We start from the raw sequence: 9,751 nt of genomic DNA on the forward strand, positions 1-9,751 counted from the left end.
ATCAGTAATCAGACCAGCTCTGGTCTCTCTCTCTTGGCCTGTGATCAGTAATCAGCCCAGCTCTGGTCTCTCTCTCTCTCTTGGACTGTGATTGGTAATCAGCCCAGCTCTGGTCTCTTTCTCTGGGCCTGTGATCAGTGATCAGCCCAGCTCTGGTCTCTCTCTCTGGGCCTGTGATCAGTGATCAGACCAGCTCTGGCCTCTCTCTCTGGGTCTGTGATCAGTAATCAGCCCAGCTCTGGTCTCTCTCTCTGGGCCTGTGATCAGTAATCAGCCCATCTCTGGTCTCTCTCTCTGGGCCTGTGATCAGTGATCAGCCCAGCTCTGGTCTCTCTCTCTCTCTGGGTCTGTGATCAGTAATCAGCCCAGCTCTGGTCTCTCTCTCTGGGCCTGTAATCAGTGATCAGCCCATCTCTGGTCTCTCTCTCTGGGCCTGTGATCAGTGATCAGCCCAGCTCTGGTCTCTCTTTCTCTGGGTCTGTGATCAGTGATCAGCCCAGCTCTGGTCTCTCTCACTGGGTCTGTGATCAATGATCAGCCCAGCTCTGGTCTCTCTCTCTGGGTCTGTGATCAGTAATTAGCCCAGCTCTGGTCTCTCTCTCTCTTGGCCTGTGATCAGTGATCAGCCCAGCTCTGGTCTCTCTCTCTCTTGGACTGTGATCGGTAATCAGCCCAGCTCTGGTCTCTTTCTCTGGGCCTGTGATCAGTGATCAGCCCAGCTCTGGTCTCTCTCTCTCTGGGCCTGTGATCAGTGATCAGACCAGCTCTGGTCTCTCTCTCTGGGCCTGTGATCAGTGATCAGCCCAGCTCTGGTCTCTCTCTCTCTGGGCCTGTGATCAGTAATCAGCCCAGCTCTGGTCTCTCTCTCTGGACCTGTGATCAGTGATCAGCCCAGCTCTGGTCTCTCTCTCTCTGGGTCTGTGATCAGTAATCAGCCCAGCTCTGGTCTCTCTCTCTGGGCCTGTAATCAGTGATCAGCCCATCTCTGGTCTCTCTCTCTGGGTCTGTGATCAGTGATCAGCCCAGCTCTGGTCTCTCTTTCTCTGGGTCTGTGATCAGTGATCAGCCCAGCTCTGGTCTCTCTCTCTGGGCCTGTGATCAGTAATCAGCCCAGCTCTGGTCTCTCTCTCTCTGGGCCTGTGAGTCAACTCAGCCAGACTTCTCATTATCACACTGACTCACATTGTCTGTCTGTGATGAATAGGACCATTTCACCAACCTGCTAACATCAACCTACTGGGAAACATCAACCAATAATGATTAATTGACAGTCTCTATAGATACATGCTTCAAGCTTCTCTTCCTCCATCCCCAATACCTGCCAATGGAGAGATTAAATAACCACCATCAATTTGGTGTGTGTGTGTGTGTGCGCGCATGTATGAGTTGATTGTGAGTGTGAGTGTGTGCGCATGTATGAGTTGATTGTGTGTGTGTGTGTGTGCGCATGTATGAGTTGATTGTGAGTGTGTGTGTGTGCGCGCAATGAATGATTGTGAGTGTGTGTGTGTGCGCGCATGTATGATTGATTGTGAGTGTGTGTGTCCATCCGCATGTATGAGTTGATTGTGAGTAAATAACCACCATGTTTGAGTTGATTGTGTGTGTGTGTGCGCATGTATGAGTTGATTGTGAGTGTGTGTGCGCGCATGTATGAGTTGATTGTGAGTGTGTGTGTGTGCGCGCATGTATGAGTTGATTGTGAGTGTGTGTGTGTGCGCGCATGTATGAGTTGATTGTGAGTGTGTGTGTGTGTGCGCGCATGTGATGAGTTGCGCATTGTGAGTGTGATTGTGTGTGTGTGCGCGCATATATGAGTTGATTGTGAGTGCGTGTGTGTGCGCGCATGTGTGAGTTGATTGTGAGTGTGTGTGTGTGCGCGCATGTGAGTTGATTGTGAGTGTGCGTGTGTGTGCGCGATTGTGATTGTGTGTGTGCGCGCATGTATGAGTTGATTGTGAGTGTGTGTGTGTGCGCGCACGCATGTATGAGTATTGTGAGTTTGTGATTGTGAGTGTGTGTGTGTGCGCGCGCATGTGATTGTGAGTTGATTGTGATTGTGAGTGTGTGTGTGTGCGCGCATGTATGAGTTGATTGTGAGTGTGTGTGTGCGCGCATGTATGAGTTGATTGTGAGTGTGTGTGTGTGCGCGCATGTATGAGTTGATTGTGAGTGTGTGTGTGTGCGCGCATGTATGAGTTGATTGTGAGTGTGTGTGTGTGCGCGCATGTATGAGTTGATTGTGAGTGTGTGTGTGCGCGCATGTATGAGTTGATTGTGAGTGTGTGTGTGTGCGCGCATGTATGAGTTGATTGTGAGTGTGTGTGTGTGCGCGCATGTATGAGTTGATTGTGAGTGTGTGTGTGTGCATGCATGTATGAGTTGATTGTGAGTGTGTGCGTGTGCATGCATGTATGAGTTGATTGTGAGTGTGTGTGTGCACGCTGCCTGTGTATACACTGCCTGTGTATATTTGTGTGTTATTATAAACCTCTCCTCTCACCTCTCTCTCTCTCTGGTGATTCATGTAATAACTTTAAAACATGGATATTATTCCCCAACCTCTAATGTAAACAACAGGGTCTATCTGCCGTTTCATTTGGGGTTGTCAAAAACAGCTTCAGGCTGCAGTTAATAATGCTGATCCAGTAAATGTAATCTTGTTTCTGACAGTTCCTTAAACATTAGCAGCCCCTTTAATGTGTCTCCAACAGGGCAGCTGGCAACCATGGCAACCACCATGGCCCTGTGTCCTCTACCCAGTATGCAGTCTGATTTTATACTTCTCTCTAAATGTGTTTATCTAGGAAAGAGCTCACGGAAGGGGCCCTAACTCTCTTACACACACACACAGATACGCAAGCACACACACAGCAACAAGAAAACAGAATGTCTAGTCACGCATCTTGGGCAGGTTAGGGAGGGAACACAGCTCTGATGACCCTGGGGTTCTGGCATGGAGAAGAGAGAGGGAGAGCACACACACACACACACACACACACACACACACACACACACACACACACACACACACACACACACACACACACACACACACACACACACACACACACACACACACACACACACACACACACACACACACACACTCTCCCTGCCTCGTGCCCTCTCCCTCCCTCTCTTTCTCTCTCCCCCTCTCCTCTCCGTGCCAGAACCCCAGGGTCATCAGAGCTGTGTTCCCTCCCTAACCTGCCCAAGATGCGTGACTAGACATTTTGTTTTTTTGTTGCTGTGTTTTTTTACAAGGTAGAAGCGTGTCTTACTTTTATACAGCAATTTGTGTTCGGCAGTGATGTTATTGCACTTCAAACCCGGCTTGGAGAGCAGAAAACACACTGCTGCCAAGTCCACACACACCCTCTCCACATCGCACGCGAGCTGGCTGTGGTATGTGTCTGGTAAGGGGTGTGTAGGTGGTTGAGGTTTGGGGGTAGGGTGTGTATGTGGGGGTACTGTATGTGTTAGTGAGGGTGTGTATGTGGGGGTTTAGTGTGTATGTGTGTGCTGGGTAGAGGGGTGTGTACATGCATGTGCTTGTGAAGTGTACGTTTGTAGTGTAAAGGGGTGTGTGTTGGTCAGGTGAAGTGTGTTTGTAGTGTAAAGGGGTGTGTGTTGGTCAGGTAGAGTGTGTTTGTAGTGTAAAGGGGTGTGTGTTGGTCAGGTAGAGTGTGTTTGTAGTGTAAAGGGGTGTGTGTTGGTCAGGTGAAGTGTGTTTGTAGTGTAAAGGGGTGTGTGTTGGTCAGGTGGAGTGTGTTTGTAGTGTAAAGGGGTGTGTGTTGGTCAGGTGGAGTGTGTTTGTAGTATAAAGGGGTGTGTGTTGGTCAGGTAGAGTGTGTTTGTAGTATAAAGGGGGGAGGGGGTGTTGGTCAGGTGAAGTGTGTTTGTAGTGTAAGGGGTGTGTGTTGGTCAGGTGGAGTGTGTTTGTAGTATAACGGGGTGTGTGTTGGTCAGGTGGAGTGTGTTTGTAGTATAAGGGGGGGAGGGGGTGTTGGTAAGGTGGAGTGTGTTTGTAGTATAAAGGGGTGTGTGTTGGTCAGGTAGAGTGTGTTTGTAGAGTAAAGGGGTGTGTGTTGGTCAGGTGGAGTGTGTTTGTAGTATAAAGGGGTGTGTGTTGGTCAGGTAGAGTGTGTTTGTAGTATAAAGGGGTGTGTGTTGGTCAGGTAGAGTGTGTTTGTAGTATAAGGGGGTGTTGGTCAGGTGAAGTGTGTTTGTAGTGTAAAGGGGTGTGTGTTGGTCAGGTAGAGTGTGTTTGTAGTATAAAGGGGGTGTGTTGGTCAGGTGGAGTGTGTTTGTAGTATAAAGGGGTGTGTGTTGGTCAGGTAGAGTGTGTTTGTAGTATAAAGGGGTGGGTGTTGGTCAGGTGGAGTGTGTTTGTAGTATAAAGGGGTGTGTGTTGGTCAGGTAGAGTGTGTTTGTAATGTAAAGGGGTGTGTGTTGGTCAGGTGGAGTGTGTTTGTAGTATAAAGGGGTGTGTGTTGGTCAGGTAGAGTGTGTTTGTAGTGTAAAGGGGTGTGTGTTGGTCAGGTAGAGTGTGTTTGTAGTATAAAGGGGTGTGTGTTGGTCAGGTGGAGTGTGTTTGTAGTGTAAAGGGGTGTGTGTTGGTCAGGTGGAGTGTGTTTGTAGTATAAAGGGGTGTGTGTTGGTCAGGTAGAGTGTGTTTGTAGTATAAAGGGGTGTGTGTTGGTCAGGTAGAGTGTGTTTGTAGTATAAAGGGGTGTGTGTTGGTCAGGTAGAGTGTGTTTGTAGTGTAAAGGGGTGTGTGTTGGTCAGGTGGAGTGTGTTTGTAGTATAAAGGGGTGTGTGTTGGTCAGGTAGAGTGTGTTTGTAGTGTAAAGGGGTGTGTGTTGGTCAGGTAGAGTGTGTTTGTAGTATAAAGGGCTGTGTGTTGATCAGGTGGAGTGTGTTTGTAGTGTAAAGGGGTGTGTGTTGGTCAGGTGGAGTGTGTTTGTAGTATAAAGGGGTGTGTGTTGGTCAGGTAGAGTGTGTTTGTAGTATAAAGGGGTGTGTGTTGGTCAGGTGGAGTGTGTTTGTAGTATAAAGGGGTGTGTGTTGGTCAGGTAGAGTGTGTTTGTAGTGTAAAGGGGTGTGTGTTGGTCAGGTAGAGTGTGTTTGTAGTATAAAGGGCTGTGTGTTGATCAGGTGGAGTGTGTTTGTAGTGTAAAGGGGTGTGTGTTGGTCAGGTGGAGTGTGTTTGTAGTATAAAGGGGTGTGTGTTGGTCAGGTAGAGTGTGTTTGTAGTATAAAGGGGTGTGTGTTGGTCAGGTAGAGTGTGTTTGTAATATAAAGGGCTGTGTGTTGGTCAGGTGGAGTGTGTTTGTAGTATAAAGGGGTGTGTGTTGGTCAGGTAGAGTGTGTTTGTAGTATAAAGGGGTGTGTGTTGGTCAGGTAGAGTGTGTTTGTAGTATAAAGGGGTGTGTGTTGGTCAGGTAGAGTGTGTTTGTAGTGTAAAGGGGGGTGTGTTGGTCAGGTAGAGTGTGTTTGTAGTATAAAGGGGGGTGTTGGTCAGGTAGAGTGTGTTTGTAGTATAAAGGGGTGTGTGTTGGTCAGGTGGAGTGTGTTTGTAGTATAAGGGGGGTGTTGGTCAGGTGAAGTGTGTTTGTAGTGTAAAGGGGTGTGTGTTGGTCAGGTGGAGTGTGTTTGTAGTGTAAAGGGGGTGTGTTGGTCAGGTGGAGTGTGTTTGTAGTATAAAGGGCTGTGTGTTGGTCAGGTAGAGTGTGTTTGTTGTATAAAGGGGGGTGTGTTGGTCAGGTGGAGTGTGTTTGTAGTATAAAGGGGTGTGTGTTGGTCAGGTAGAGTGTGTTTGTAGTGTAAAGGGGTGTGTGTTGGTCAGGTGGAGTGTGTTTGTAGTATAAAGGGGTGTGTGTTGGTCAGGTAGAGTGTGTTTGTAGTATAAAGGGGTGTGTGTTGGTCAGGTAGAGTGTGTTTGTAGTATAAGGGGGGGGGTGTTGGTCAGGTGAAGTGTGTTTGTAGTGTAAGGGGTGTGTGTTGGTCAGGTGGAGTGTGTTTGTAGTATAAAGGGGTGTGTGTTGGTCAGGTAGAGTGTGTTTGTAGTGTAAAGGGGTGTGTGTTGGTCAGGTAGAGTGTGTTTGTAGTATAAAGGGGTGTGTGTTGGTCAGGTAGAGTGTGTTTGTAGTGTAAAGGGGTGTGTGTTGGTCAGGTAGAGTGTGTTTGTAGTATAAAGGGGTGTGTGTTGGTCAGGTGGAGTGTGTTTGTAGTGTAAAGGGGTGTGTGTTGGTCAGGTGGAGTGTGTTTGTAGTATAAAGGGGTGTGTGTTGGTCAGGTGGAGTGTGTTTGTAGTATAAAGGGGTGTGTGTTGGTCAGGTAGAGTGTGTTTGTAGTATAAAGGGGGTGTGTTGGTCAGGTAGAGTGTGTTTGTAGTATAAAGGGGGGTGTGTTGGTCAGGTAGAGTGTGTTTGTAGTATAAAGGGGTGTGTGTTGGTCAAGTGAAGTGTGTTTGTAGTATAAAGGGGTGTGTGTTGGTCAGGTAGAGTGTGTTTGTAGTATAAAGGGGTGTGTGTTGTTCAAGTGAAGTGTGTTTGTAGTATAAAGGGGTGTGTGTTGGTCAGGTAGAGTATGTTTGTAGTGTAAAGGGGTGTGTGTTGGTCAAGTGAAGTGTGTTTGTAGTATAAAGGGGTGTGTGTTGGTCAGGTAGAGTGTGTTTGTAGTATAAAGGGGTGTGTGTTGTTCAAGTGAAGTGTGTTTGTAGTATAAAGGGGTGTGTGTTGGTCAGGTAGAGTATGTTTGTAGTGTAAAGGGGTGTGTGTTGGTCAGGTGGTATGTGTTTGTAGTGTAAAGGGGTGTGTGTTGGTCAGGTGGAGTGTGTTTGACACCCAGACTAAACCCCAGCCCCCTGGACCACCAGACCAGACACCCAGACTAAACCCCAGCCCCCTGGACCACCAGACCAGAAACCTAGACCCTGAATCGGTCAGCCCAGAGTGCAGGGTTCAGCTACCCTTCCTCCATTTGGCTGGGGCTGGGTATATGGCTAGGGAGGGGTATATGGCTGGGGAGAGGTGTATGGCTGGGGCTGGGTATATGGTTGGGGGGAGGTATATGGCTGGGGAGGGGTATATGGCTGGGGAGAGGTATATGGCTGGGGAGGGGTATATGGCTGGGGAGGGGTATATGGCTGGGGAGGGGTATATGGCTGGGGAGGGGTATATGGCTGGGGAGGGGTATATGGCTGGGGAGAGGTATATGGCTGGGGAGGGGTATATGACTGGGGAGGGGTATATGGCTGGGGAGGGTATATGGCTGGGGAGGGTATATGGCTGGGGAGGGGTATATGGCTGGGGAGGGATATATGGCTGGGGGGGTATATGGCTGGGGAGAGGTATATGGCTGGGGAGAGGTATATGGCTGGGGAGGGTATATGACTGGGGAGGGTATATGGCTGGGGAGGGGTATATGGCTGGGGAGAGGTATATGGCTGGGGAGAGGTATATGGCTGGGGAGGGATATATGGCTGGGGAGGGGTATATGGCTGGGGAGGGGTATATGGCTGGGGAGAGGTATATGGCTGGGGAGTGGTATATGGCTGGGGAGGGTATATGGCTGGGGAGGTATATGGCTGGGGAGGGGTATATGACTGGGGAGAGGTATATGACTGGGGAGAGGTATATGGCTGGGGAGGGTATATGGCTGGGGAGGGGTATATGACTGGGGAGAGGTATATGGCTGGGGCTGGGGGGTATATGGCTGGGGGGGGTATATGGCTGGGGAGGGGTATATGGCTGGGGAGGGGTATATGGCTGGGGAGGGGTATATGACTGGGGAGAGGTATATGGCTGGGGGAGGTATATGACTGGGGGGAATATGGCTGGGGAGAGGTATATGACTGGGGAGGGGTATATGGCTGGGGAGAGGTATATGACTGGGGAGAGGTATATGACTGGGGAGAGGTATATGACTGGGGAGGGGTATATGACTGGGGAGAGGTATATGACTGGGGAGAGGTATATGACTGGGGAGAGGTATATGACTGGGGAGAGGTATATGGCTGGGGAAGGTATATGACTGGGGAGAGGTATATGGCTGGGGAGAGGTATATGGCTGGGGAGGGGTATATGGCTGGGGAGAGGTATATGGCTGGGGAGGGGTATATGACTGGGGAGGGGTATATGGCTGGGGAGAGGTATATGGCTGGGGAGGGGTATATGACTGGGGGGGTATATGGCTGGGGATGGTATATGGGGATGGGTATATGGCTGGGGAGGGGTATATGGCTGGGGAGAGGTATATGGCTGGGGAGGGGTATATGGCTGGGGAGGGGTATATGGCTGGGGAGAGGTATATGGCTGGGGAGAGGTATATGGCTGGGGAGAGGTATATGGCTGGGGAGAGGTATATGGCTGGGGAGGGGTATATGGCTGGGGAGGGGTATATGGCTGGGGAGAGGTATATGGCTGGGGAGAGGTATATGGCTGGGGAGAGGTATATGGCTGGGGAGGGGTATATGGCTGGGGAGAGGTATATGGCTGGGGAGAGGTATATGGCTGGGGAGGGGTATATGGCTGGGGAGGGGTATATGGCTGGGGAGAGGTATATGGCTGGGGAGGGTATATGACTGGGGAGAGGTATATGGCTGGGGAGAGGTATATGGCTGGGGGAGGGCTGGGGATATGGCTGGGGGGGAGGGGTATATGGCTGGGGAGGGTATATGGCTGGGGAGGGGTATATGACTGGGGGAGGGGTATATGGCTGGGGAGAGGTATATGGCTGGGGAGAGGTATATGACTGGGGAGAGGTATATGACTGGGGAGAGGTATATGGCTGGGGAGGGCTATATGGCTGGGGAGGGTATATGGCTGGGGGAGGTATATGGCTGGGGATGGGTATATGGCTGGGGAGGGGTATATGGCTGGGGAGAGGTATATGGCTGGGGAGAGGTATATGGCTGGGGAGGGGTATATGGCTGGGGAGGGGTATATGACTGGGGAGAGGTATATGACTGGGGAGAGGTATATGACTGGGGAGAGGTATATGACTGGGGAGGGGTATATGGCTGGGGAGGGGTATATGACTGGGGAGGGGTATATGGCTGGGGAGGGGTATATGGCTGGGGAGGGGTATATGGCTGGGGAGGGGTATATGGCTGGGGAGAGGTATATGGCTGGGGAGGGATATATGGCTGGGGAGGGGTATATGGCTGGGGAGGGGTATATGGCTGGGGAGGGGTATATGGCTGGGGAGAGGTATATGGCTGGGGAGGGGTATATGGCTGGGGAGGGGTATATGGTTCGGGAGGGGTATATGGCTGGGGAGAGGTATATGGCTGGGGAGGGGTATATGGCTGGGGAGGGGTATATGGTTGGGGAGGGGTATATGGCTGGGGAGAGGTATATGGCTGGGGAGGGATATATGGCTGGGGAGGGGTATATGGTTCGGGAGGGTATATGGCTGGGGGAGGGTATATGGCTGGGGAGGGATATATGGCTGGGGAGAGGAATATGGCTGGGGAGGGGTATATGACTGGGGAGAGGTATATGGCTGGGGAGAGATATATGGCTGGGGAGGGATATATGGCTGGGGAGGGGTATATGGCTGGGGAGGGGTATATGGCTGGGGAGGGGTATATGGCTGGGGGGGGTATATGGCTGGGGAGGGGTATATGGCTGGGGAGGGGTATATGGCTGGGGAGGGGTATATGGCTGGGGAGAGGTATATGGCTGGGGAGGGTATATGGCTGGGGAGGGGTATATGGCTGGGGAGAGGTATATGGCTGGGG

The 9,751-nt window shown here is 50.8% G+C and overlaps 1 long non-coding RNA gene across 18 annotated transcripts; it reads left to right on the forward strand.

Moving 5' to 3' along the window:
- The first annotated feature begins 3,238 nt into the window (after positions 1-3,238).
- LOC127929151 (uncharacterized) lies at positions 3,239-6,705 on the forward strand. 18 transcript variants are annotated; one of them, XR_008133444.1, is made up of 8 exons: positions 3,239-3,641; positions 3,724-3,805; positions 4,100-4,181; positions 4,382-5,447; positions 5,811-5,933; positions 6,097-6,178; positions 6,220-6,301; positions 6,424-6,469. It is a non-coding gene; the product is annotated as an uncharacterized LOC127929151 (long non-coding RNA). The 18 variants fall into 18 exon arrangements; XR_008133446.1 differs by lacking the exons at positions 4,100-4,181; positions 6,097-6,178 and having other exon boundaries at positions 3,239-3,931; positions 4,464-5,283; positions 5,366-5,447; positions 5,811-5,851; XR_008133440.1 differs by lacking the exons at positions 4,100-4,181; positions 6,097-6,178; positions 6,424-6,469 and adding an exon at positions 6,670-6,693 and having other exon boundaries at positions 3,239-3,931; positions 4,464-5,447; positions 5,811-5,851.
- Positions 6,706-9,751: the final 3,046 nt, after the last annotated feature.

This window comes from Oncorhynchus keta, unplaced genomic scaffold (assembly GCF_023373465.1).
Source record: "Oncorhynchus keta strain PuntledgeMale-10-30-2019 unplaced genomic scaffold, Oket_V2 Un_scaffold_5444_pilon_pilon, whole genome shotgun sequence".
Lineage (NCBI taxonomy): Eukaryota > Metazoa > Chordata > Actinopteri > Salmoniformes > Salmonidae > Oncorhynchus > Oncorhynchus keta.